Source organism: Coffea arabica, chromosome 11e, assembly GCF_036785885.1.
Source record: "Coffea arabica cultivar ET-39 chromosome 11e, Coffea Arabica ET-39 HiFi, whole genome shotgun sequence".
NCBI lineage: Eukaryota > Viridiplantae > Streptophyta > Magnoliopsida > Gentianales > Rubiaceae > Coffea > Coffea arabica.
The window spans coordinates 33,747,177-33,770,457 of record NC_092331.1 but is presented as its reverse complement, the minus strand read 5'-3'; the positions used below and the strand labels follow the sequence as shown (position 1 = coordinate 33,770,457).

Below are 23,281 nucleotides of genomic sequence, written 5' to 3'. Positions count from 1 at the left end.
ACTACCCCGTCCTGCGAAGCAGTGTGGCTTTTCTAGACCGAAATTCATTTTAAGCGTCAATTCAAGCATTTTCCTATTATCCTTTTATTTATTTGCTTTCATATTTTTTTTTGTTATTGATTTGCCCCCTGTTTTTTTCCATCATCCCGCAACTCTAAATTATCATGAAATCAATCCTTCACGCTTGCGCTGATACATTTGCGCCGACAAATTTGAGCGACGATCCAGGCTTTGATCGAGCCGTACCGTTCCTGATTTGTCTCGCGCCTTCAGATCCTCCTTCACGCTTCGACAAGAAGCAAAATATTAAGCAATCGTTCCGACGGAGCTAAATTACTACTGGATAAAGAACGAAAAGGAAATTTGGATTTCGAAACAAAAAAGAGAGGGGTGCAACACGAGGACTTCCCAGGGGGTCACCAATCCAAGTACTACTCTCGCCCAAACACGCTTAATTTCGATGTTCTGATGGGATCCGGTGCATTAGTGCTGGTATGATCGCACCCGCCATATTCCTTTCGCTTTATTCTTTTAAACTACCCCGTCCTGCGAAGCAGTGTGGCTTTTCTAGACCGAAATTCATTTTAAGCGTCAATTCAAGCATTTTCCTATTATCCTTTTATTTATTTGCTTTCATAATTTTTTTTGTTATTGATTTGCCCCCTGTTTTTTTCCATCATCCCGCAACTCTACATTATCATGAAATCAATCCTTCACGCTTGCGCTGATACATTTGCGCCGACAAATTTGATCGACGATCCGGGCTTTGATCGAGCCGTACCGTTCCTGATTTGTCTCGCGCCTTCAGATCCTCCTTCACCCTTCGACAAGAAGCAAAATATTAAGCAATCGTTCCGACGGACCTAAATTACTACAGGATAAAGAACGAATAGGAAATTTGGATTTCGAAACAAAAAAGAGAGGGGTACAACACGAGGACTTCCCAGGGGGTCACCAATCCAAGTACTACTCTCGCCCAAACACGCTTAATTTCGAAGTTCTGATGGGATCTGGTGCATTAGTGCTGGTATGATCGCACCCGCCATATTCCTTTCGCTTTATTCTTTTAAACTACCCCGTCCTGCGAAGCAGTGTGGCTTTTCTAGACCGAAATTCATTTTAAGCGTCAATTCAAGCATTTTCCTATTATCCTTTTATTTATTTGCTTTCATAATTTTTTTTGTTATTGATTTGCCCCCTGTTTTTTTCCATCATCCCGCAACTCTAAATTATCATGAAATCAATCCTTCACGCTTACGCTGATACATTTGCGCCGACAAATTTGAGCGACGATCCGGGCTTTGATCGAGCCGTACCGTTCCTGATTTGTCTCGCTCCTTCAGATCCGCCTTCATGCTTCGAGAAGAAGCAAAATATAAAGCAATCGTTCCGAAGGACCTAAATTACTACAGGATAAAGAACGAATAGAAAATTTGAATTTCGAAACAAAAAAGAGAGGGGTGCAACAAGAGGAATTCCCAGGGGGTCACCCATCCTAGTACTACTCTCGCCCAAGCATGCTTAACTTCGGAGTTCTGATGGGATCCGGTGCATTAGTGCTGGTATGATCGCACCCGCCATATTCCTTTCGCTTTATTCTTTTAAACTACCCCGTCCTGCGAAGCAGTGTGGCTTTTCTAGACCGAAATTCATTTTAAGCGTCAATTCAAGCATTTTCCTATTATCCTTTTATTTATTTGCTTTCATAATTTTTTTTGTTATTGATTTGCCCCCTGTTTTTTTCCATCATCCCGCAACTCTACATTATCATGAAATCAATCCTTCACGCTTGCGCTGATACATTTGCGCCGACAAATTTGATCGACGATCCGGGCTTTGATCGAGCCGTACCGTTCCTGATTTGTCTCGCGCCTTCAGATCCTCCTTCACCCTTCGACAAGAAACAAAATATTAAGCAATCGTTCCGACGGAGCTAAATTACTACAGGATAAAGAACGAATAGGAAATTTGGATTTCGAAACAAAAAAGAGAGGGGTGCAACAAGAGGAATTCCCAGGGGGTCACCCATCCTAGTACTACTCTCGCCCAAGCATGCTTAACTTCGGAGTTCTGATGGGATCCGGTGCATTAGTGCTGGTATGATCGCACCCGCCATGTTCCTTTCGCTTTATTCTTTTAAACTACCCCGTCCTGCGAAGCAGTGTGGCTTTTCTAGACCGAAATTCATTTTAAGCGTCAATTCAAGCATTTTCCTATTATCCTTTTATTTATTTGCTTTCATATTTTTTTTTTGTTATTGATTTGCCCCCTGTTTTTTTCCATCATCCCGCAACTCTAAATTATCATGAAATCAATCCTTCACGCTTGCGCTGATACATTTGCGCCGACAAATTTGAGCGACGATCCGGGCTTTGATCGAGCCGTACCGTTCCTGATTTGTCTCGCGCCTTCAGATCCTCCTTCACGCCTCGACAAGAAGCAAAATATTAAGCAATCGTTCCGACGGAGCTAAATTACTACAGGATAAAGAAAGAATAGGAAATTTGGATTTCGAAACAAAAAAGAGAGGGGTGCAACACGAGGACTTCCCAGGGGGTCACCAATCCAAGAACTACTCTCGCCCAAACACGCTTAATTTCGAAGTTCTGATGGGATCCGGTGCATTAGTGCTGGTATGATCGCACCCGCCATATTCCTTTCGCTTTATTCTTTTAAACTACCCCGTCCTGCGAAGCAGTGTGGCTTTTCTAGACCGAAATTCATTTTAAGCGTCAATTCAAGCATTTTCCTATTATCCTTTTATTTATTTGCTTTCATAATTTTTTTTGTTATTGATTTGCCCCCTGTTTTTTTCCATCATCCCGCAACTCTACATTATCATGAAATCAATCCTTCACGCTTGCGCTGATACATTTGCGCCGACAAATTTGATCGACGATCCGGGCTTTGATCGAGCCGTACCGTTCCTGATTTGTCTCGCGCCTTCAGATCCTCCTTCACCCTTCGACAAGAAGCAAAATATTAAGCAATCGTTCCGACGGAGCTAAATTACTATAGGATAAAGAACGAATAGGAAATTTGGATTTCGAAACAAAAAAGAGAGGGGTGCAACACGAGGACTTCCCAGGGGGTCACCAATCCAAGTACTACTCTCGCCCAAACACGCTTAATTTCGAAGTTCTGATGGGATCCGGTGCATTAGTGCTGGTATGATCGCACCCGCCATATTCCTTTCGCTTTATTCTTTTAAACTACCCCGTCCTGCGAAGCAGTGTGGCTTTTCTAGACCGAAATTCATTTTAAGCGTCAATTCAAGCATTTTCCTATTATCCTTTTATTTATTTGCTTTCATAATTTTTTTTGTTATTGATTTGCCCCCTGTTTTTTTCCATCATCCCGCAACTCTACATTATCATGAAATCAATCCTTCACGCTTGCGCTGATACATTTGCGCCGACAAATTTGATCGACGATCCGGGCTTTGATCGAGCCGTACCGTTCCTGATTTGTCTCGCGCCTTCAGATCCTCCTTCACCCTTCGACAAGAAGCAAAATATTAAGCAATCGTTCCGACGGAGCTAAATTACTACAGGATAAAGAACGAATAGGAAATTTGGATTTCGAAACAAAAAAGAGAGGGGTGCAACAAGAGGAATTCCCAGGGGGTCACCCATCCTAGTACTACTCTCGCCCAAGCATGCTTAACTTCGGAGTTCTGATGGGATCCGGTGCATTAGTGCTGGTATGATCGCACCCGCCATGTTCCTTTCGCTTTATTCTTTTAAACTACCCCGTCCTGCGAAGCAGTGTGGCTTTTCTAGACCGAAATTCATTTTAAGCGTCAATTCAAGCATTTTCCTATTATCCTTTTATTTATTTGCTTTCATATTTTTTTTTTGTTATTGATTTGCCCCCTGTTTTTTTCCATCATCCCGCAACTCTAAATTATCATGAAATCAATCCTTCACGCTTGCGCTGATACATTTGCGCCGACAAATTTGAGCGACGATCCGGGCTTTGATCGAGCCGTACCGTTCCTGATTTGTCTCGCGCCTTCAGATCCTCCTTCACGCCTCGACAAGAAGCAAAATATTAAGCAATCGTTCCGACGGAGCTAAATTACTACAGGATAAAGAAAGAATAGGAAATTTGGATTTCGAAACAAAAAAGAGAGGGGTGCAACACGAGGACTTCCCAGGGGGTCACCAATCCAAGTACTACTCTCGCCCAAACACGCTTAATTTCGAAGTTCTGATGGGATCCGGTGCATTATTGCTGGTATGATCGCACCCGCCATATTCCTTTCGCTTTATTCTTTTAAACTACCCCGTCCTGCGAAGCAGTGTGGCTTTTCTAGACCGAAATTCATTTTAAGCGTCAATTCAAGCATTTTCCTATTATCCTTTTATTTATTTGCTTTCATAATTTTTTTTGTTATTGATTTGCCCCCTGTTTTTTTCCATCATCCCGCAACTCTACATTATCATGAAATCAATCCTTCACGCTTGCGCTGATACATTTGCGCCGACAAATTTGATCGACGATCCGGGCTTTGATCGAGCCGTACCGTTCCTGATTTGTCTCGCGCCTTCAGATCCTCCTTCACGCTTCGACAAGAAGCAAAATATTAAGCAATCGTTCCGACGGAGCTAAATTACTACAGGATAAAGAACGAATAGGAAATTTAGATTTCGAAACAAAAAAGAGAGGGGTGCAACACGAGGACTTCCCAGGGGGTCACCAATCCAAGTACTACTCTCGCCCAAACACGCTTAATTTCGAAGTTCTGATGGGATCCGGTGCATTAGTGCTGGTATGATCGCACCCGCCATATTCCTTTCGCTTTATTCTTTTAAACTACCCCGTCCTGCGAAGCAGTGTGGCTTTTTTAGACCGAAATTCATTTTAAGCGTCAATTCAAGCATTTTCCTATTATCCTTTTATTTATTTGCTTTCATAATTTTTTTGTTATTGATTTGCCCCCTGTTTTTTTCCATCATCCCGCAACTCTACATTATCATGAAATCAATCCTTCACGCTTGCGCTGATACATTTGCGCCGACAAATTTGATCGACGATCCGGGCTTTGATCGAGCCGTACCGTTCCTGATTTGTCTCGCGCCTTCAGATCCTCCTTCACCCTTCGACAAGAAGCAAAATATTAAGCAATCGTTCCGACGGAGCTAAATTACTACAGGATAAAGAACGAATAGGAAATTTGGATTTCGAAACAAAAAAGAGAGGGGTGCAACACGAGGACTTCCCAGGGGGTCACCAATCCAAGTACTACTCTCGCCCAAACACGCTTAATTTCGAAGTTCTGATGGGATCCGGTGCATTAGTGCTGGTATGATCGCACCCGCCATATTCCTTTCGCTTTATTCTTTTAAACTACCCCGTCCTGCGAAGCAGTGTGGCTTTTCTAGACCGAAATTCATTTTAAGCGTCAATTCAAGCATTTTCCTATTATCCTTTTATTTATTTGCTTTCATAATTTTTTTTGTTATTGATTTGCCCCCTGTTTTTTTCCATCATCCCGCAACTCTAAATTATCATGAAATCAATCCTTCACGCTTGCGCTGATACATTTGCGCCGACAAATTTGAGCGACGATCCGGGCTTTGATCGAGCCGTACCGTTCCTGATTTGTCTCGCGCCTTCAGATCCTCCTTCACGCTTCGACAAGAAGCAAAATATTAAGCAATCGTTCCGACGGAGCTAAATTACTACAGGATAAAGAAAGAATAGGAAATTTGGATTTCGAAACAAAAAAGAGAGGGGTGCAACACGAGGACTTCCCAGGGGGTCACCAATCCAAGTACTACTCTCGCCCAAACACGCTTAATTTCGAAGTTCTGATGGGATCCGGTGCATTAGTGCTGGTATGATCGCACCCGCCATATTCCTTTCGCTTTATTCTTTTAAACTACCCCGTCCTGCGAAGCAGTGTGGCTTTTCTAGACCGAAATTCATTTTAAGCGTCAATTCAAGCATTTTCCTATTATCCTTTTATTTATTTGCTTTCATAATTTTTTTTGTTATTGATTTGCCCCCTGTTTTTTTCCATCATCCCGCAACTCTACATTATCATGAAATCAATCCTTCACGCTTGCGCTGATACATTTGCGCCGACAAATTTGATCGACGATCCGGGCTTTGATCGAGCCGTACCGTTCCTGATTTGTCTCGCGCCTTCAGATCCTCCTTCACCCTTCGACAAGAAGCAAAATATTAAGCAATCGTTCCGACGGAGCTAAATTACTACAGGATAAAGAACGAATAGGAAATTTGGATTTCGAAACAAAAAAGAGAGGGGTGCAACACGAGGACTTCCCAGGGGGTCACCAATCCAAGTACTACTCTCGCCCAAACACGCTTAATTTCGAAGTTCTGATGGGATCCGGTGCATTAGTGCTGGTATGATCGCACCCGCCATATTCCTTTCGCTTTATTCTTTTAAACTACCCCGTCCTGCGAAGCAGTGTGGCTTTTCTAGACCGAAATTCATTTTAAGCGTCAATTCAAGCATTTTCCTATTATCCTTTTATTTATTTGCTTTCATAATTTTTTTTGTTATTGATTTGCCCCCTGTTTTTTTCCATCATCCCGCAACTCTAAATTATCATGAAATCAATCCTTCACGCTTGCGCTGATACATTTGCGCCGACAAATTTGATCGACGATCCGGGCTTTGATCGAGCCGTACCGTTCCTGATTTGTCTCGCGCCTTCAGATCCTCCTTCACGCTTCGACAAGAAGCAAAATATTAAGCAATCGTTCCGACGGACCTAAATTACTACAGGATAAAGAACGAATAGGAAATTTGGATTTCGAAACAAAAAAGAGAGGGGTACAACACGAGGACTTCCCAGGGGGTCACCAATCCAAGTACTACTCTCGCCCAAACACGCTTAATTTCGAAGTTCTGATGGGATCTGGTGCATTAGTGCTGGTATGATCGCACCCGCCATATTCCTTTCGCTTTATTCTTTTAAACTACCCCGTCCTGCGAAGCAGTGTGGCTTTTCTAGACCGAAATTCATTTTAAGCGTCAATTCAAGCATTTTCCTATTATCCTTTTATTTATTTGCTTTCATAATTTTTTTTGTTATTGATTTGCCCCCTGTTTTTTTCCATCATCCCGCAACTCTAAATTATCATGAAATCAATCCTTCACGCTTACGCTGATACATTTGCGCCGACAAATTTGAGCGACGATCCGGGCTTTGATCGAGCCGTACCGTTCCTGATTTGTCTCGCTCCTTCAGATCCGCCTTCATGCTTCGAGAAGAAGCAAAATATAAAGCAATCGTTCCGAAGGACCTAAATTACTACAGGATAAAGAACGAATAGAAAATTTGAATTTCGAAACAAAAAAGAGAGGGGTGCAACAAGAGGAATTCCCAGGGGGTCACCCATCCTAGTACTACTCTCGCCCAAGCATGCTTAACTTCGGAGTTCTGATGGGATCCGGTGCATTAGTGCTGGTATGATCGCACCCGCCATGTTCCTTTCGCTTTATTCTTTTAAACTACCCCGTCCTGCGAAGCAGTGTGGCTTTTCTAGACCGAAATTCATTTTAAGCGTCAATTCAAGCATTTTCCTATTATCCTTTTATTTATTTGCTTTCATATTTTTTTTTGTTATTGATTTGCCCCCTGTTTTTTTCCATCATCCCGCAACTCTAAATTATCATGAAATCAATCCTTCACGCTTGCGCTGATACATTTGCGCCGACAAATTTGAGCGACGATCCAGGCTTTGATCGAGCCGTACCGTTCCTGATTTGTCTCGCGCCTTCAGATCCTCCTTCACGCTTCGACAAGAAGCAAAATATTAAGCAATCGTTCCGACGGAGCTAAATTACTACTGGATAAAGAACGAAAAGGAAATTTGGATTTCGAAACAAAAAAGAGAGGGGTGCAACACGAGGACTTCCCAGGGGGTCACCAATCCAAGTACTACTCTCGCCCAAACACGCTTAATTTCGATGTTCTGATGGGATCCGGTGCATTAGTGCTGGTATGATCGCACCCGCCATATTCCTTTCGCTTTATTCTTTTAAACTACCCCGTCCTGCGAAGCAGTGTGGCTTTTCTAGACCGAAATTCATTTTAAGCGTCAATTCAAGCATTTTCCTATTATCCTTTTATTTATTTGCTTTCATAATTTTTTTTGTTATTGATTTGCCCCCTGTTTTTTTCCATCATCCCGCAACTCTACATTATCATGAAATCAATCCTTCACGCTTGCGCTGATACATTTGCGCCGACAAATTTGATCGACGATCCGGGCTTTGATCGAGCCGTACCGTTCCTGATTTGTCTCGCGCCTTCAGATCCTCCTTCACCCTTCGACAAGAAGCAAAATATTAAGCAATCGTTCCGACGGACCTAAATTACTACAGGATAAAGAACGAATAGGAAATTTGGATTTCGAAACAAAAAAGAGAGGGGTACAACACGAGGACTTCCCAGGGGGTCACCAATCCAAGTACTACTCTCGCCCAAACACGCTTAATTTCGAAGTTCTGATGGGATCTGGTGCATTAGTGCTGGTATGATCGCACCCGCCATATTCCTTTCGCTTTATTCTTTTAAACTACCCCGTCCTGCGAAGCAGTGTGGCTTTTCTAGACCGAAATTCATTTTAAGCGTCAATTCAAGCATTTTCCTATTATCCTTTTATTTATTTGCTTTCATAATTTTTTTTGTTATTGATTTGCCCCCTGTTTTTTTCCATCATCCCGCAACTCTAAATTATCATGAAATCAATCCTTCACGCTTACGCTGATACATTTGCGCCGACAAATTTGAGCGACGATCCGGGCTTTGATCGAGCCGTACCGTTCCTGATTTGTCTCGCTCCTTCAGATCCGCCTTCATGCTTCGAGAAGAAGCAAAATATAAAGCAATCGTTCCGAAGGACCTAAATTACTACAGGATAAAGAACGAATAGAAAATTTGAATTTCGAAACAAAAAAGAGAGGGGTGCAACAAGAGGAATTCCCAGGGGGTCACCCATCCTAGTACTACTCTCGCCCAAGCATGCTTAACTTCGGAGTTCTGATGGGATCCGGTGCATTAGTGCTGGTATGATCGCACCCGCCATATTCCTTTCGCTTTATTCTTTTAAACTACCCCGTCCTGCGAAGCAGTGTGGCTTTTCTAGACCGAAATTCATTTTAAGCGTCAATTCAAGCATTTTCCTATTATCCTTTTATTTATTTGCTTTCATAATTTTTTTTGTTATTGATTTGCCCCCTGTTTTTTTCCATCATCCCGCAACTCTACATTATCATGAAATCAATCCTTCACGCTTGCGCTGATACATTTGCGCCGACAAATTTGATCGACGATCCGGGCTTTGATCGAGCCGTACCGTTCCTGATTTGTCTCGCGCCTTCAGATCCTCCTTCACCCTTCGACAAGAAACAAAATATTAAGCAATCGTTCCGACGGAGCTAAATTACTACAGGATAAAGAACGAATAGGAAATTTGGATTTCGAAACAAAAAAGAGAGGGGTGCAACAAGAGGAATTCCCAGGGGGTCACCCATCCTAGTACTACTCTCGCCCAAGCATGCTTAACTTCGGAGTTCTGATGGGATCCGGTGCATTAGTGCTGGTATGATCGCACCCGCCATGTTCCTTTCGCTTTATTCTTTTAAACTACCCCGTCCTGCGAAGCAGTGTGGCTTTTCTAGACCGAAATTCATTTTAAGCGTCAATTCAAGCATTTTCCTATTATCCTTTTATTTATTTGCTTTCATATTTTTTTTTTGTTATTGATTTGCCCCCTGTTTTTTTCCATCATCCCGCAACTCTAAATTATCATGAAATCAATCCTTCACGCTTGCGCTGATACATTTGCGCCGACAAATTTGAGCGACGATCCGGGCTTTGATCGAGCCGTACCGTTCCTGATTTGTCTCGCGCCTTCAGATCCTCCTTCACGCCTCGACAAGAAGCAAAATATTAAGCAATCGTTCCGACGGAGCTAAATTACTACAGGATAAAGAAAGAATAGGAAATTTGGATTTCGAAACAAAAAAGAGAGGGGTGCAACACGAGGACTTCCCAGGGGGTCACCAATCCAAGAACTACTCTCGCCCAAACACGCTTAATTTCGAAGTTCTGATGGGATCCGGTGCATTAGTGCTGGTATGATCGCACCCGCCATATTCCTTTCGCTTTATTCTTTTAAACTACCCCGTCCTGCGAAGCAGTGTGGCTTTTCTAGACCGAAATTCATTTTAAGCGTCAATTCAAGCATTTTCCTATTATCCTTTTATTTATTTGCTTTCATAATTTTTTTTGTTATTGATTTGCCCCCTGTTTTTTTCCATCATCCCGCAACTCTACATTATCATGAAATCAATCCTTCACGCTTGCGCTGATACATTTGCGCCGACAAATTTGATCGACGATCCGGGCTTTGATCGAGCCGTACCGTTCCTGATTTGTCTCGCGCCTTCAGATCCTCCTTCACCCTTCGACAAGAAGCAAAATATTAAGCAATCGTTCCGACGGAGCTAAATTACTATAGGATAAAGAACGAATAGGAAATTTGGATTTCGAAACAAAAAAGAGAGGGGTGCAACACGAGGACTTCCCAGGGGGTCACCAATCCAAGTACTACTCTCGCCCAAACACGCTTAATTTCGAAGTTCTGATGGGATCCGGTGCATTAGTGCTGGTATGATCGCACCCGCCATATTCCTTTCGCTTTATTCTTTTAAACTACCCCGTCCTGCGAAGCAGTGTGGCTTTTCTAGACCGAAATTCATTTTAAGCGTCAATTCAAGCATTTTCCTATTATCCTTTTATTTATTTGCTTTCATAATTTTTTTTGTTATTGATTTGCCCCCTGTTTTTTTCCATCATCCCGCAACTCTACATTATCATGAAATCAATCCTTCACGCTTGCGCTGATACATTTGCGCCGACAAATTTGATCGACGATCCGGGCTTTGATCGAGCCGTACCGTTCCTGATTTGTCTCGCGCCTTCAGATCCTCCTTCACCCTTCGACAAGAAGCAAAATATTAAGCAATCGTTCCGACGGAGCTAAATTACTACAGGATAAAGAACGAATAGGAAATTTGGATTTCGAAACAAAAAAGAGAGGGGTGCAACAAGAGGAATTCCCAGGGGGTCACCCATCCTAGTACTACTCTCGCCCAAGCATGCTTAACTTCGGAGTTCTGATGGGATCCGGTGCATTAGTGCTGGTATGATCGCACCCGCCATGTTCCTTTCGCTTTATTCTTTTAAACTACCCCGTCCTGCGAAGCAGTGTGGCTTTTCTAGACCGAAATTCATTTTAAGCGTCAATTCAAGCATTTTCCTATTATCCTTTTATTTATTTGCTTTCATATTTTTTTTTTGTTATTGATTTGCCCCCTGTTTTTTTCCATCATCCCGCAACTCTAAATTATCATGAAATCAATCCTTCACGCTTGCGCTGATACATTTGCGCCGACAAATTTGAGCGACGATCCGGGCTTTGATCGAGCCGTACCGTTCCTGATTTGTCTCGCGCCTTCAGATCCTCCTTCACGCCTCGACAAGAAGCAAAATATTAAGCAATCGTTCCGACGGAGCTAAATTACTACAGGATAAAGAAAGAATAGGAAATTTGGATTTCGAAACAAAAAAGAGAGGGGTGCAACACGAGGACTTCCCAGGGGGTCACCAATCCAAGAACTACTCTCGCCCAAACACGCTTAATTTCGAAGTTCTGATGGGATCCGGTGCATTAGTGCTGGTATGATCGCACCCGCCATATTCCTTTCGCTTTATTCTTTTAAACTACCCCGTCCTGCGAAGCAGTGTGGCTTTTCTAGACCGAAATTCATTTTAAGCGTCAATTCAAGCATTTTCCTATTATCCTTTTATTTATTTGCTTTCATAATTTTTTTTGTTATTGATTTGCCCCCTGTTTTTTTCCATCATCCCGCAACTCTACATTATCATGAAATCAATCCTTCACGCTTGCGCTGATACATTTGCGCCGACAAATTTGATCGACGATCCGGGCTTTGATCGAGCCGTACCGTTCCTGATTTGTCTCGCGCCTTCAGATCCTCCTTCACCCTTCGACAAGAAGCAAAATATTAAGCAATCGTTCCGACGGAGCTAAATTACTACAGGATAAAGAACGAATAGGAAATTTGGATTTCGAAACAAAAAAGAGAGGGGTGCAACACGAGGACTTCCCAGGGGGTCACCAATCCAAGTACTACTCTCGCCCAAACACGCTTAATTTCGAAGTTCTGATGGGATCCGGTGCATTAGTGCTGGTATGATCGCACCCGCCATATTCCTTTCGCTTTATTCTTTTAAACTACCCCGTCCTGCGAAGCAGTGTGGCTTTTCTAGACCGAAATTCATTTTAAGCGTCAATTCAAGCATTTTCCTATTATCCTTTTATTTATTTGCTTTCATAATTTTTTTTGTTATTGATTTGCCCCCTGTTTTTTTCCATCATCCCGCAACTCTACATTATCATGAAATCAATCCTTCACGCTTGCGCTGATACATTTGCGCCGACAAATTTGATCGACGATCCGGGCTTTGATCGAGCCGTACCGTTCCTGATTTGTCTCGCGCCTTCAGATCCTCCTTCACCCTTCGACAAGAAGCAAAATATTAAGCAATCGTTCCGACGGAGCTAAATTACTACAGGATAAAGAACGAATAGGAAATTTGGATTTCGAAACAAAAAAGAGAGGGGTGCAACACGAGGACTTCCCAGGGGGTCACCAATCCAAGTACTACTCTCGCCCAAACACGCTTAATTTCGAAGTTCTGATGGGATCCGGTGCATTAGTGCTGGTATGATCGCACCCGCCATATTCCTTTCGCTTTATTCTTTTAAACTACCCCGTCCTGCGAAGCAGTGTGGCTTTTCTAGACCGAAATTCATTTTAAGCGTCAATTCAAGCATTTTCCTATTATCCTTTTATTTATTTGCTTTCATAATTTTTTTTGTTATTGATTTGCCCCCTGTTTTTTTCCATCATCCCGCAACTCTAAATTATCATGAAATCAATCCTTCACGCTTGCGCTGATACATTTGCGCCGACAAATTTGAGCGACGATCCGGGCTTTGATCGAGCCGTACCGTTCCTGATTTGTCTCGCTCCTTCAGATCCGCCTTCATGCTTCGAGAAGAAGCAAAATATAAAGCAATCGTTCCGAAGGACCTAAATTACTACAGGATAAAGAACGAATAGAAAATTTGAATTTCGAAACAAAAAAGAGAGGGGTGCAACAAGAGGAATTCCCAGGGGGTCACCCATCCTAGTACTACTCTCGCCCAAGCATGCTTAACTTCGGAGTTCTGATGGGATCCGGTGCATTAGTGCTGGTATGATCGCACCCGCCATGTTCCTTTCGCTTTATTCTTTTAAACTACCCCGTCCTGCGAAGCAGTGTGGCTTTTCTAGACCGAAATTCATTTTAAGCGTCAATTCAAGCATTTTCCTATTATCCTTTTATTTATTTGCTTTCATAATTTTTTTTGTTATTGATTTGCCCCCTGTTTTTTTCCATCATCCCGCAACTCTACATTATCATGAAATCAATCCTTCACGCTTGCGCTGATACATTTGCGCCGACAAATTTGATCGACGATCCGGGCTTTGATCGAGCCGTACCGTTCCTGATTTGTCTCGCGCCTTCAGATCCTCCTTCACCCTTCGACAAGAAGCAAAATATTAAGCAATCGTTCCGACGGAGCTAAATTACTACAGGATAAAGAACGAATAGGAAATTTGGATTTCGAAACAAAAAAGAGAGGGGTGCAACACGAGGACTTCCTAGGGGGTCACCAATCCAAGTACTACTCTCGCCCAAACACGCTTAATTTCGAAGTTCTGATGGGATCCGGTGCATTAGTGCTGGTATGATCGCACCCGCCATATTCCTTTCGCTTTATTCTTTTAAACTACCCCGTCCTGCGAAGCAGTGTGGCTTTTCTAGACCGAAATTCATTTTAAGCGTCAATTCAAGCATTTTCCTATTATCCTTTTATTTATTTGCTTTCATAATTTTTTTTGTTATTGATTTGCCCCCTGTTTTTTTCCATCATCCCGCAACTCTAAATTATCATGAAATCAATCCTTCACGCTTGCGCTGATACATTTGCGCCGACAAATTTGAGCGACGATCCGGGCTTTGATCGAGCCGTACCGTTCCTGATTTGTCTCGCTCCTTCAGATCCGCCTTCATGCTTCGAGAAGAAGCAAAATATAAAGCAATCGTTCCGAAGGACCTAAATTACTACACGATAAAGAACGAATAGAAAATTTGAATTTCGAAACAAAAAAGAGAGGGGTGCAACAAGAGGAATTCCCAGGGGGTCACCCATCCTAGTACTACTCTCGCCCAAGCATGCTTAACTTCGGAGTTCTGATGGGATCCGGTGCATTAGTGCTGGTATGATCGCACCCGCCATGTTCCTTTCGCTTTATTCTTTTAAACTACCCCGTCCTGCGAAGCAGTGTGGCTTTTCTAGACCGAAATTCATTTTAAGCGTCAATTCAAGCATTTTCCTATTATCCTTTTATTTATTTGCTTTCATATTTTTTTTTTGTTATTGATTTGCCCCCTGTTTTTTTCCATCATCCCGCAACTCTAAATTATCATGAAATCAATCCTTCACGCTTGCGCTGATACATTTGCGCCGACAAATTTGAGCGACGATCCAGGCTTTGATCGAGCCGTACCGTTCCTGATTTGTCTCGCGCCTTCAGATCCTCCTTCACGCTTCGACAAGAAGCAAAATATTAAGCAATCGTTCCGACGGAGCTAAATTACTACTGGATAAAGAACGAAAAGGAAATTTGGATTTCGAAACAAAAAAGAGAGGGGTGCAACACGAGGACTTCCCAGGGGGTCACCAATCCAAGTACTACTCTCGCCCAAACACGCTTAATTTCGATGTTCTGATGGGATCCGCTGCATTAGTGCTGGTATGATCGCACCCGCCATATTCCTTTCGCTTTATTCTTTTAAACTACCCCGTCCTGCGAAGCAGTGTGGCTTTTATAGACCGAAATTCATTTTAAGCGTCAATTCAAGCATTTTCCTATTATCCTTTTATTTATTTGCTTTCATATTTTTTTTTTGTTATTGATTTGCCCCCTGTTTTTTTCCATCATCCCGCAACTCTAAATTATCATGAAATCAATCTTTCACGCTTGCGCTGATACATTTGCGCCGACAAATTTGAGCGACGATCCGGGCTTTGATCGAGCCGTACCGTTCCTGATTTGTCTCGCGCCTTCAGATCCTCCTTCACGCTTCGACAAGAAGCAAAATATTAAGCAATCGTTCCGACGGAGCTAAATTACTACAGGATAAAGAAAGAATAGGAAATTTGGATTTCGAAACAAAAAAGAGAGGGGTGCAACACGAGGACTTCCCAGGGGGTCACCAATCCAAGTACTACTCTCGCCCAAACACGCTTAATTTCGAAGTTCTGATGGGATCCGGTGCATTAGTGCTGGTATGATCGCACCCGCCATATTCCTTTCGCTTTATTCTTTTAAACTACCCCGTCCTGCGAAGCAGTGTGGCTTTTCTAGACCGAAATTCATTTTAAGCGTCAATTCAAGCATTTTCCTATTATCCTTTTATTTATTTGCTTTCATAATTTTTTTTTTATTGATTTGCCCCCTGTTTTTTTCCATCATCCCGCAACTCTAAATTATCATGAAATCAATCCTTCACGCTTGCGCTGATACATTTGCGCCGACAAATTTGATCGACGATCCGGGCTTTGATCGAGCCGTACCGTTCCTGATTTGTCTCGCGCCTTCAGATCCTCCTTCACCCTTCGACAAGAAGCAAAATATTAAGCAATCGTTCCGACGGAGCTAAATTACTACAGGATAAAGAACGAATAGGAAATTTGGATTTCGAAACAAAAAAGAGAGGGGTGCAACACGAGGACTTCCCAGGGGGTCACCAATCCAAGTACTACTCTCGCCCAAACACGCTTAATTTCGAAGTTCTGATGGGATCCGGTGCATTAGTGCTGGTATGATCGCACCCGCCATATTCCTTTCGCTTTATTCTTTTAAACTACCCCGTCCTGCGAAGCAGTGTGGCTTTTCTAGACCGAAATTCATTTTAAGCGTCAATTCAAGCATTTTCCTATTATCCTTTTATTTATTTGCTTTCATAATTTTTTTTGTTATTGATTTGCCCCCTGTTTTTTTCCATCATCCCGCAACTCTACATTATCATGAAATCAATCCTTCACGCTTGCGCTGATACATTTGCGCCGACAAATTTGAGCGACGATCCGGGCTTTGATCGAGCCGTACCGTTCCTGATTTGTCTCGCGCCTTCAGATCCTCCTTCACGCTTCGACAAGAAGCAAAATATTAAGCAATCATTCCGACGGAGCTAAATTACTACAGGATAAAGAACGAATAGAAAATTTGAATTTCGAAACAAAAAAGAGAGGGGTGCAACAAGAGGAATTCCCAGGGGGTCACCCATCCTAGCACTACTCTCGCCCAAGCAGGCTTAACTTCGGAGTTCTGATGGGATCCGGTGCATTAGTGCTGGTATGATCGCACCCGCCATGTTCCTTTCGCTTTATTCTTTTAAACTACCCCGTCCTGCGAAGCAGTGTGGCTTTTCTAGACCGAAATTCATTTTAAGCGTCAATTCAAGCATTTTCCTATTATCCTTTTATTTATTTGCTTTCATATTTTTTTTTTGTTATTGATTTGCCCCCTGTTTTTTTCCATCATCCCGCAACTCTAAATTATCATGAAATCAATCCTTCACGCTTGCGGTGATACATTTGCGCCGACAAATTTGAGCGACGATCCGGGCTTTGATCGAGCCGTACCGTTCCTGATTTGTCTCGCGCCTTCAGATCCTCCTTCACGCTTCGACAAGAAGCAAAATATTAAGCAATCGTTCCGACGGAGCTAAATTACTACAGGATAAAGAACGAATAGGAAATTTGGATTTCGAAACAAAAAAGAGAGGGGTGCAACACGAGGACTTCCCAGGGGGTCACCAATCCAAGTACTACTCTCGCCCAAACACGCTTAATTTCGAAGTTCTGATGGGATCCGGTGCATTAGTGCTGGTATGATCGCACCCGCCATATTCCTTTCGCTTTATTCTTTTAAACTACCCCGTCCTGCGAAGCAGTGTGGCTTTTCTAGACCGAAATTCATTTTAAGCGTCAATTCAAGCATTTTCCTATTATCCTTTTATTTATTTGCTTTCATAATTTTTTTTGTTATTGATTTGCCCCCTATTTTTTTCCATCATCCCGCAACTCTACATTATCATGAAATCAATCCTTCACGCTTGCGCTGATACATTTGCGCCGACAAATTTGATCGACGATCCGGGCTTTGATCGAGCCGTACCGTTCCTGATTTGTCTCGCGCCTTCAGATCCTCCTTCACGCTTCGACAAGAAGCAAAATATTAAGCAATCGTTCCGACGGAGCTAAATTACTACAGGATAAAGAACGAATAGAAAATTTGAATTTCGAAACAAAAAAGAGAGGGGTGCAACAAGAGGAATTCCCAGGGGGTCACCCATCCTAGCACTACTCTCGCCCAAGCATGCTTAACTTCGGAGTTCTGATGGGATCCGGTGCATTAGTGCTGGTATGATCGCACCCGCCATGTTCCTTTCGCTTTATTCTTTTAAACTACCCCGTCCTGCGAAGCAGTGTGGCTTTTCTAGACCGAAATTCATTTTAAGCGTCAATTCAAGCATTTTCCTGTTATCCTTTTATTTATTTGCTTTCATATTTTTTTTTTGTTATTGATTTGCCCCCTGTTTTTTTCCATCATCCCGCAACTCTAAATTATCATGAAATCAATCCTTCACGCTTGCGCTGATACATTTGCGCCGATAAATTTGAGCGACGATCCGGGCTTTGATCGAGCCGTACCGTTCCTGATTTGTCTCGCGCCTTCAGATCCGCCTTCATGCTTCGAGAAGAAGCAAAATATAAAGCAATCGTTCCGAAGGACCTAAATTACTACAGGATAAAGAACGAATAGGAAATTTGGATTTCGAAACAAAAAAGAGAGGGGTGCAACACGAGGACTTCCCAGGGGGTCACCAATCCAAGTACTACTCTCGCCCAAACACGCTTAATTTCGAAGTTCTGATGGGATCCGGTGCATTAGTGCTGGTATGATCGCACCCGCCATATTCCTTTCGCTTTATTCTTTTAAACTACCCCGTCCTGCGAAGCAGTGTGGCTTTTCTAGACCGAAATTCATTTTAAGCGTCAATTCAAGCATTTTCCTATTATCCTTTTATTTATTTGCTTTCATAATTTTTTTTGTTATTGATTTGCCCCCTGTTTTTTTCCATCATCCCGCAACTCTACATTATCATGAAATCAATCCTTCACGCTTGCGCTGATACATTTGCGCCGACAAATTTGATCGACGATCCGGGCTTTGATCGAGCCGTACCGTTCCTGATTTGTCTCGCGCCTTCAGATCCTCCTTCACCCTTCGACAAGAAGCAAAATATTAAGCAATCGTTCCGACGGAGCTAAATTACTACAGGATAAAGAACGAATAGGAAATTTGGATTTCGAAACAAAAAAGAGAGGGGTGCAACACGAGGACTTCCCAAGGGGTCACCAATCCAAGTACTACTCTCGCCCAAACACGCTTAATTTCGAAGTTCTGATGGGATCTGGTGCATTAGTGCTGGTATGATCGCACCCGCCATATTCCTTTCGCTTTATTCTTTTAAACTACCCCGTCCTGCGAAGCAGTGTGGCTTTTCTAGACCGAAATTCATTTTAAGCGTCAATTCAAGCATTTTCCTATTATCCTTTTATTTATTTGCTTTCATAATTTTTTTTGTTATTGATTTGCCCCCTGTTTTTTTCCATCATCCCGCAACTCTACATTATCATGAAATCAATCCTTCACGCTTGCACTGATACATTTGCGCCGACAAATTTGAGCGACGATCCGGGCTTTGATCGAGCCGTACCGTTCCTGATTTGTCTCGCGCCTTCAGATCCTCCTTCACGCTTCGACAAGAAGCAAAATATTAAGCAATCGTTCCGACGGAACTAAATTACTACAGGATAAAGAACGAATAGAAAATTTGAATTTCGAAACAAAAAAGAGAGGGGTGCAACAAGAGGAATTCCCAGGGGGTCACCCATCCTAGCACTACTCTCGCCCAAGCATGCTTAACTTCGGAGTTCTGATGGGATCCGGTGCATTAGTGCTGGTATGATCGCACCCGCCATGTTCCTTTCGCTTTATTCTTTTAAACTACCCCGTCCTGCGAAGCAGTGTGGCTTTTCTAGACCGAAATTCATTTTAAGCGTCAATTCAAGCATTTTCCTATTATCCTTTTATTTATTTGCTTTCATAATTTTTTTTGTTATTGATTTGCCCCCTGTTTTTTTCCATCATCCCGCAACTCTACATTATCATGAAATCAATCCTTCACGCTTGCGCTGATACATTTGCGCCGACAAATTTGATCGACGATCCGGGCTTTGATCGAGCCGTACCGTTCCTGATTTGTCTCGCGCCTTCAGATCCTCCTTCACCCTTCGACAAGAAGCAAAATATTAAGCAATCGTTCCGACGGAGCTAAATTACTACAGGATAAAGAACGAATAGGAAATTTGGATTTCGAAACAAAAAAGAGAGGGGTGCAACACGAGGACTTCCCAGGGGGTCACCAATCCAAGTACTACTCTCGCCCAAACACGCTTAATTTCGAAGTTCTGATGGGATCCGGTGCATTAGTGCTGGTATGATCGCACCCGCCATATTCCTTTCGCTTTATTCTTTTAAACTACCCCGTCCTGCGAAGCAGTGTGGCTTTTCTAGACCGAAATTCATTTTAAGCGTCAATTCAAGCATTTTCCTATTATCCTTTTATTTATTTGCTTTCATAATTTTTTTTGTTATTGATTTGCCCCCTGTTTTTTTCCATCATCCCGCAACTCTACATTATCATGAAATCAATCCTTCACGCTTGCGCTGATACATTTGCGCCGACAAATTTGATCGACGATCCGGGCTTTGATCGAGCCGTACCGTTCCTGATTTGTCTCGCGCCTTCAGATCCTCCTTCACCCTTCGACAAGAAGCAAAATATTAAGCAATCGTTCCGACGGAGCTAAATTACTACAGGATAAAGAACGAATAGGAAATTTGGATTTCGAAACAAAAAAGAAAGGGGTGCAACACGAGGACTTCCCAGGGGGTCACCAATCCAAGTACTACTCTCGCCCAAACACGCTTAATTTCGAAGTTCTGATGGGATCCGGTGCATTAGTGCTGGTATGATCGCACCCGCCATATTCCTTTCGCTTTATTCTTTTAAACTACCCCGTCCTGCGAAGCAGTGTGGCTTTTCTAGACCGAAATTCATTTTAAGCGTCAATTCAAGCATTTTCCTATTATCCTTTTATTTATTTGCTTTCATAATTTTTTTTGTTATTGATTTGCCCCCTGTTTTTTTCCATCATCCCGCAACTCTACATTATCATGAAATCAATCCTTCACGCTTGCGCTGATACATTTGCGCCGACAAATTTGAGCGACGATCCGGGCTTTGATCGAGCCGTACCGTTCCTGATTTGTCTCGCGCCTTCAGATCCTCCTTCACGCTTCGACAAGAAGCAAAATATTAAGCAATCGTTCCGACGGAGCTAAATTACTACAGGATAAAGAGCGAATAGAAAATTTGAATTTCGAAACAAAAAAGAGAGGGGTGCAACAAGAGGAATTCCCAGGGGGTCACCCATCCTAGCACTACTCTCGCCCAAGCATGCTTAACTTCGGAGTTCTGATGGGATCCGGTGCATTAGTGCTGGTATGATCGCACCCGCCATGTTCCTTTCGCTTTATTCTTTTAAACTACCCCGTCCTGCGAAGCAGTGTGGCTTTTCTAGACCGAAATTCATTTTAAGCGTCAATTCAAGCATTTTCCTGTTATCCTTTTATTTATTTGCTTTCATATTTTTTTTTTGTTATTGATTTGCCCCCTGTTTTTTTCCATCATCCCGCAACTCTAAATTATCATGAAATCAATCCTTCACGCTTGCGCTGATACATTTGCGCCGACAAATTTGAGCGACGATCCGGGCTTTGATCGAGCCGTACCGTTCCTGATTTGTCTCGCGCCTTCAGATCCTCCTTCACGCTTCGACAAGAAGCAAAATATTAAGCAATCATTCCGACGGAGCTAAATTACTACAGGATAAAGAACGAATAGAAAATTTGAATTTCGAAACAAAAAAGAGAGGGGTGCAACAAGAGGAATTCCCAGGGGGTCACCCATCCTAGCACTACTCTCGCCCAAGCAGGCTTAACTTCGGAGTTCTGATGGGATCCGGTGCATTAGTGCTGGTATGATCGCACCCGCCATGTTCCTTTCGCTTTATTCTTTTAAACTACCCCGTCCTGCGAAGCAGTGTGGCTTTTCTAGACCGAAATTCATTTTAAGCGTCAATTCAAGCATTTTCCTATTATCCTTTTATTTATTTGCTTTCATATTTTTTTTTTGTTATTGATTTGCCCCCTGTTTTTTTCCATCATCCCGCAACTCTAAATTATCATGAAATCAATCCTTCACGCTTGCGGTGATACATTTGCGCCGACAAATTTGAGCGACGATCCGGGCTTTGATCGAGCCGTACCGTTCCTGATTTGTCTCGCGCCTTCAGATCCTCCTTCACGCTTCGACAAGAAGCAAAATATTAAGCAATCGTTCCGACGGAGATAAATTACTACAGGATAAAGAACGAATAGGAAATTTGGATTTCGAAACAAAAAAGAGAGGGGTGCAACACGAGGACTTCCCAGGGGGTCACCAATCCAAGTACTACTCTCGCCCAAACACGCTTAATTTCGAAGTTCTGATGGGATCCGGTGCATTAGTGCTGGTATGATCGCACCCGCCATATTCCTTTCGCTTTATTCTTTTAAACTACCCCGTCCTGCGAAGCAGTGTGGCTTTTCTAGACCGAAATTCATTTTAAGCGTCAATTCAAGCATTTTCCTATTATCCTTTTATTTATTTGCTTTCATAATTTTTTTTGTTATTGATTTGCCCCCTGTTTTTTTCCTTCATCCCGCAACTCTACATTATCATGAAATCAATCCTTCACGCTTGCGCTGATACATTTGCGCCGACAAATTTGAGCGACGATCCGGGCTTTGATCGAGCCGTACCGTTCCTGATTTGTCTCGCGCCTTCAGATCCTCCTTCACGCTTCGACAAGAAGCAAAATATTAAGCAATCATTCCGACGGAGCTAAATTACTACAGGATAAAGAACGAATAGAAAATTTGAATTTCGAAACAAAAAAGAGAGGGGTGCAACAAGAGGAATTCCCAGGGGGTCACCCATCCTAGCACTACTCTCGCCCAAGCAGGCTTAACTTCGGAGTTCTGATGGGATCCGGTGCATTAGTGCTGGTATGATCGCACCCGCCATGTTCCTTTCGCTTTATTCTTTTAAACTACCCCGTCCTGCGAAGCAGTGTGGCTTTTCTAGACCGAAATTCATTTTAAGCGTCAATTCAAGCATTTTCCTATTATCCTTTTATTTATTTGCTTTCATATTTTTTTTTTGTTATTGATTTGCCCCCTGTTTTTTTCCATCATCCCGCAACTCTAAATTATCATGAAATCAATCCTTCACGCTTGCGGTGATACATTTGCGCCGACAAATTTGAGCGACGATCCGGGCTTTGATCGAGCCGTACCGTTCCTGATTTGTCTCGCGCCTTCAGATCCTCCTTCACGCTTCGACAAGAAGCAAAATATTAAGCAATCGTTCCGACGGAGCTAAATTACTACAGGATAAAGAACGAATAGGAAATTTGGATTTCGAAACAAAAAAGAGAGGGGTGCAACACGAGGACTTCCCAGGGGGTCACCAATCCAAGTACTACTCTCGCCCAAACACGCTTAATTTCGAAGTTCTGATGGGATCCGGTGCATTAGTGCTGGTATGATCGCACCCGCCATATTCCTTTCGCTTTATTCTTTTAAACTACCCCGTCCTGCGAAGCAGTGTGGCTTTTCTAGACCGAAATTCATTTTAAGCGTCAATTCAAGCATTTTCCTATTATCCTTTTATTTATTTGCTTTCATAATTTTTTTTGTTATTGATTTGCCCCCTATTTTTTTCCATCATCCCGCAACTCTACATTATCATGAAATCAATCCTTCACGCTTGCGCTGATACATTTGCGCCGACAAATTTGATCGACGATCCGGGCTTTGATCGAGCCGTACCGTTCCTGATTTGTCTCGCGC

At 42.7% G+C, this 23,281-nt stretch overlaps 43 non-coding genes across 43 annotated transcripts; all 43 read right to left on the bottom strand.

Moving 5' to 3' along the window:
* Positions 1 to 387: 387 nt before the first annotated feature.
* LOC140024550 (5S ribosomal RNA) lies at positions 388 to 506 on the bottom strand. The gene has a single exon (XR_011828524.1). It is a non-coding gene; the product is annotated as a 5S ribosomal RNA (ribosomal RNA).
* Positions 507 to 922: 416 nt separating this feature from the next.
* Positions 923 to 1,041, bottom strand: LOC140024728 (5S ribosomal RNA). Its single transcript, XR_011828704.1, has one exon. It is a non-coding gene; the product is annotated as a 5S ribosomal RNA (ribosomal RNA).
* A 416-nt stretch (positions 1,042 to 1,457) lies between these two features.
* LOC140031917 (5S ribosomal RNA) lies at positions 1,458 to 1,576 on the bottom strand. Its single transcript, XR_011835842.1, has one exon. It is a non-coding gene; the product is annotated as a 5S ribosomal RNA (ribosomal RNA).
* A 416-nt stretch (positions 1,577 to 1,992) lies between these two features.
* Positions 1,993 to 2,111, bottom strand: LOC140031916 (5S ribosomal RNA). The gene has a single exon (XR_011835841.1). It is a non-coding gene; the product is annotated as a 5S ribosomal RNA (ribosomal RNA).
* Positions 2,112 to 2,528: 417 nt separating this feature from the next.
* Positions 2,529 to 2,647, bottom strand: LOC140024368 (5S ribosomal RNA). The gene has a single exon (XR_011828341.1). It is a non-coding gene; the product is annotated as a 5S ribosomal RNA (ribosomal RNA).
* Positions 2,648 to 3,063: 416 nt separating this feature from the next.
* LOC140022733 (5S ribosomal RNA) lies at positions 3,064 to 3,182 on the bottom strand. Its single transcript, XR_011826712.1, has one exon. It is a non-coding gene; the product is annotated as a 5S ribosomal RNA (ribosomal RNA).
* A 416-nt stretch (positions 3,183 to 3,598) lies between these two features.
* LOC140031915 (5S ribosomal RNA) lies at positions 3,599 to 3,717 on the bottom strand. The gene has a single exon (XR_011835840.1). It is a non-coding gene; the product is annotated as a 5S ribosomal RNA (ribosomal RNA).
* A 417-nt stretch (positions 3,718 to 4,134) lies between these two features.
* On the bottom strand, positions 4,135 to 4,253 carry LOC140024335 (5S ribosomal RNA). Its single transcript, XR_011828308.1, has one exon. It is a non-coding gene; the product is annotated as a 5S ribosomal RNA (ribosomal RNA).
* A 416-nt stretch (positions 4,254 to 4,669) lies between these two features.
* On the bottom strand, positions 4,670 to 4,788 carry LOC140022732 (5S ribosomal RNA). Its single transcript, XR_011826711.1, has one exon. It is a non-coding gene; the product is annotated as a 5S ribosomal RNA (ribosomal RNA).
* A 415-nt stretch (positions 4,789 to 5,203) lies between these two features.
* Positions 5,204 to 5,322, bottom strand: LOC140022731 (5S ribosomal RNA). Its single transcript, XR_011826710.1, has one exon. It is a non-coding gene; the product is annotated as a 5S ribosomal RNA (ribosomal RNA).
* A 416-nt stretch (positions 5,323 to 5,738) lies between these two features.
* Positions 5,739 to 5,857, bottom strand: LOC140022730 (5S ribosomal RNA). Its single transcript, XR_011826709.1, has one exon. It is a non-coding gene; the product is annotated as a 5S ribosomal RNA (ribosomal RNA).
* A 416-nt stretch (positions 5,858 to 6,273) lies between these two features.
* Positions 6,274 to 6,392, bottom strand: LOC140022728 (5S ribosomal RNA). The gene has a single exon (XR_011826707.1). It is a non-coding gene; the product is annotated as a 5S ribosomal RNA (ribosomal RNA).
* Positions 6,393 to 6,808: 416 nt separating this feature from the next.
* LOC140024726 (5S ribosomal RNA) lies at positions 6,809 to 6,927 on the bottom strand. Its single transcript, XR_011828702.1, has one exon. It is a non-coding gene; the product is annotated as a 5S ribosomal RNA (ribosomal RNA).
* Positions 6,928 to 7,343: 416 nt separating this feature from the next.
* Positions 7,344 to 7,462, bottom strand: LOC140031914 (5S ribosomal RNA). The gene has a single exon (XR_011835839.1). It is a non-coding gene; the product is annotated as a 5S ribosomal RNA (ribosomal RNA).
* Positions 7,463 to 7,878: 416 nt separating this feature from the next.
* Positions 7,879 to 7,997, bottom strand: LOC140024549 (5S ribosomal RNA). Its single transcript, XR_011828523.1, has one exon. It is a non-coding gene; the product is annotated as a 5S ribosomal RNA (ribosomal RNA).
* A 416-nt stretch (positions 7,998 to 8,413) lies between these two features.
* Positions 8,414 to 8,532, bottom strand: LOC140024725 (5S ribosomal RNA). Its single transcript, XR_011828701.1, has one exon. It is a non-coding gene; the product is annotated as a 5S ribosomal RNA (ribosomal RNA).
* A 416-nt stretch (positions 8,533 to 8,948) lies between these two features.
* LOC140031913 (5S ribosomal RNA) lies at positions 8,949 to 9,067 on the bottom strand. The gene has a single exon (XR_011835838.1). It is a non-coding gene; the product is annotated as a 5S ribosomal RNA (ribosomal RNA).
* Positions 9,068 to 9,483: 416 nt separating this feature from the next.
* Positions 9,484 to 9,602, bottom strand: LOC140031912 (5S ribosomal RNA). Its single transcript, XR_011835836.1, has one exon. It is a non-coding gene; the product is annotated as a 5S ribosomal RNA (ribosomal RNA).
* Positions 9,603 to 10,019: 417 nt separating this feature from the next.
* On the bottom strand, positions 10,020 to 10,138 carry LOC140024367 (5S ribosomal RNA). Its single transcript, XR_011828340.1, has one exon. It is a non-coding gene; the product is annotated as a 5S ribosomal RNA (ribosomal RNA).
* Positions 10,139 to 10,554: 416 nt separating this feature from the next.
* On the bottom strand, positions 10,555 to 10,673 carry LOC140022727 (5S ribosomal RNA). Its single transcript, XR_011826706.1, has one exon. It is a non-coding gene; the product is annotated as a 5S ribosomal RNA (ribosomal RNA).
* Positions 10,674 to 11,089: 416 nt separating this feature from the next.
* Positions 11,090 to 11,208, bottom strand: LOC140031911 (5S ribosomal RNA). The gene has a single exon (XR_011835835.1). It is a non-coding gene; the product is annotated as a 5S ribosomal RNA (ribosomal RNA).
* A 417-nt stretch (positions 11,209 to 11,625) lies between these two features.
* LOC140024366 (5S ribosomal RNA) lies at positions 11,626 to 11,744 on the bottom strand. Its single transcript, XR_011828339.1, has one exon. It is a non-coding gene; the product is annotated as a 5S ribosomal RNA (ribosomal RNA).
* Positions 11,745 to 12,160: 416 nt separating this feature from the next.
* Positions 12,161 to 12,279, bottom strand: LOC140022726 (5S ribosomal RNA). The gene has a single exon (XR_011826705.1). It is a non-coding gene; the product is annotated as a 5S ribosomal RNA (ribosomal RNA).
* Positions 12,280 to 12,695: 416 nt separating this feature from the next.
* LOC140022725 (5S ribosomal RNA) lies at positions 12,696 to 12,814 on the bottom strand. Its single transcript, XR_011826704.1, has one exon. It is a non-coding gene; the product is annotated as a 5S ribosomal RNA (ribosomal RNA).
* Positions 12,815 to 13,230: 416 nt separating this feature from the next.
* On the bottom strand, positions 13,231 to 13,349 carry LOC140031910 (5S ribosomal RNA). Its single transcript, XR_011835834.1, has one exon. It is a non-coding gene; the product is annotated as a 5S ribosomal RNA (ribosomal RNA).
* A 416-nt stretch (positions 13,350 to 13,765) lies between these two features.
* Positions 13,766 to 13,884, bottom strand: LOC140023864 (5S ribosomal RNA). Its single transcript, XR_011827829.1, has one exon. It is a non-coding gene; the product is annotated as a 5S ribosomal RNA (ribosomal RNA).
* A 416-nt stretch (positions 13,885 to 14,300) lies between these two features.
* LOC140031909 (5S ribosomal RNA) lies at positions 14,301 to 14,419 on the bottom strand. The gene has a single exon (XR_011835833.1). It is a non-coding gene; the product is annotated as a 5S ribosomal RNA (ribosomal RNA).
* Positions 14,420 to 14,836: 417 nt separating this feature from the next.
* On the bottom strand, positions 14,837 to 14,955 carry LOC140025062 (5S ribosomal RNA). The gene has a single exon (XR_011829039.1). It is a non-coding gene; the product is annotated as a 5S ribosomal RNA (ribosomal RNA).
* Positions 14,956 to 15,372: 417 nt separating this feature from the next.
* Positions 15,373 to 15,491, bottom strand: LOC140022724 (5S ribosomal RNA). Its single transcript, XR_011826703.1, has one exon. It is a non-coding gene; the product is annotated as a 5S ribosomal RNA (ribosomal RNA).
* A 415-nt stretch (positions 15,492 to 15,906) lies between these two features.
* Positions 15,907 to 16,025, bottom strand: LOC140022723 (5S ribosomal RNA). Its single transcript, XR_011826702.1, has one exon. It is a non-coding gene; the product is annotated as a 5S ribosomal RNA (ribosomal RNA).
* Positions 16,026 to 16,441: 416 nt separating this feature from the next.
* Positions 16,442 to 16,560, bottom strand: LOC140032647 (5S ribosomal RNA). The gene has a single exon (XR_011836572.1). It is a non-coding gene; the product is annotated as a 5S ribosomal RNA (ribosomal RNA).
* Positions 16,561 to 16,977: 417 nt separating this feature from the next.
* LOC140022722 (5S ribosomal RNA) lies at positions 16,978 to 17,096 on the bottom strand. The gene has a single exon (XR_011826701.1). It is a non-coding gene; the product is annotated as a 5S ribosomal RNA (ribosomal RNA).
* Positions 17,097 to 17,512: 416 nt separating this feature from the next.
* On the bottom strand, positions 17,513 to 17,631 carry LOC140032569 (5S ribosomal RNA). Its single transcript, XR_011836495.1, has one exon. It is a non-coding gene; the product is annotated as a 5S ribosomal RNA (ribosomal RNA).
* Positions 17,632 to 18,048: 417 nt separating this feature from the next.
* LOC140022721 (5S ribosomal RNA) lies at positions 18,049 to 18,167 on the bottom strand. The gene has a single exon (XR_011826700.1). It is a non-coding gene; the product is annotated as a 5S ribosomal RNA (ribosomal RNA).
* Positions 18,168 to 18,583: 416 nt separating this feature from the next.
* On the bottom strand, positions 18,584 to 18,702 carry LOC140024176 (5S ribosomal RNA). Its single transcript, XR_011828148.1, has one exon. It is a non-coding gene; the product is annotated as a 5S ribosomal RNA (ribosomal RNA).
* A 416-nt stretch (positions 18,703 to 19,118) lies between these two features.
* Positions 19,119 to 19,237, bottom strand: LOC140032568 (5S ribosomal RNA). The gene has a single exon (XR_011836494.1). It is a non-coding gene; the product is annotated as a 5S ribosomal RNA (ribosomal RNA).
* A 416-nt stretch (positions 19,238 to 19,653) lies between these two features.
* LOC140022720 (5S ribosomal RNA) lies at positions 19,654 to 19,772 on the bottom strand. The gene has a single exon (XR_011826699.1). It is a non-coding gene; the product is annotated as a 5S ribosomal RNA (ribosomal RNA).
* Positions 19,773 to 20,188: 416 nt separating this feature from the next.
* LOC140022719 (5S ribosomal RNA) lies at positions 20,189 to 20,307 on the bottom strand. Its single transcript, XR_011826698.1, has one exon. It is a non-coding gene; the product is annotated as a 5S ribosomal RNA (ribosomal RNA).
* Positions 20,308 to 20,723: 416 nt separating this feature from the next.
* On the bottom strand, positions 20,724 to 20,842 carry LOC140032567 (5S ribosomal RNA). Its single transcript, XR_011836493.1, has one exon. It is a non-coding gene; the product is annotated as a 5S ribosomal RNA (ribosomal RNA).
* A 417-nt stretch (positions 20,843 to 21,259) lies between these two features.
* On the bottom strand, positions 21,260 to 21,378 carry LOC140032646 (5S ribosomal RNA). The gene has a single exon (XR_011836571.1). It is a non-coding gene; the product is annotated as a 5S ribosomal RNA (ribosomal RNA).
* Positions 21,379 to 21,795: 417 nt separating this feature from the next.
* LOC140022717 (5S ribosomal RNA) lies at positions 21,796 to 21,914 on the bottom strand. The gene has a single exon (XR_011826696.1). It is a non-coding gene; the product is annotated as a 5S ribosomal RNA (ribosomal RNA).
* Positions 21,915 to 22,330: 416 nt separating this feature from the next.
* On the bottom strand, positions 22,331 to 22,449 carry LOC140032645 (5S ribosomal RNA). The gene has a single exon (XR_011836570.1). It is a non-coding gene; the product is annotated as a 5S ribosomal RNA (ribosomal RNA).
* A 417-nt stretch (positions 22,450 to 22,866) lies between these two features.
* LOC140022716 (5S ribosomal RNA) lies at positions 22,867 to 22,985 on the bottom strand. The gene has a single exon (XR_011826695.1). It is a non-coding gene; the product is annotated as a 5S ribosomal RNA (ribosomal RNA).
* Positions 22,986 to 23,281: the final 296 nt, after the last annotated feature.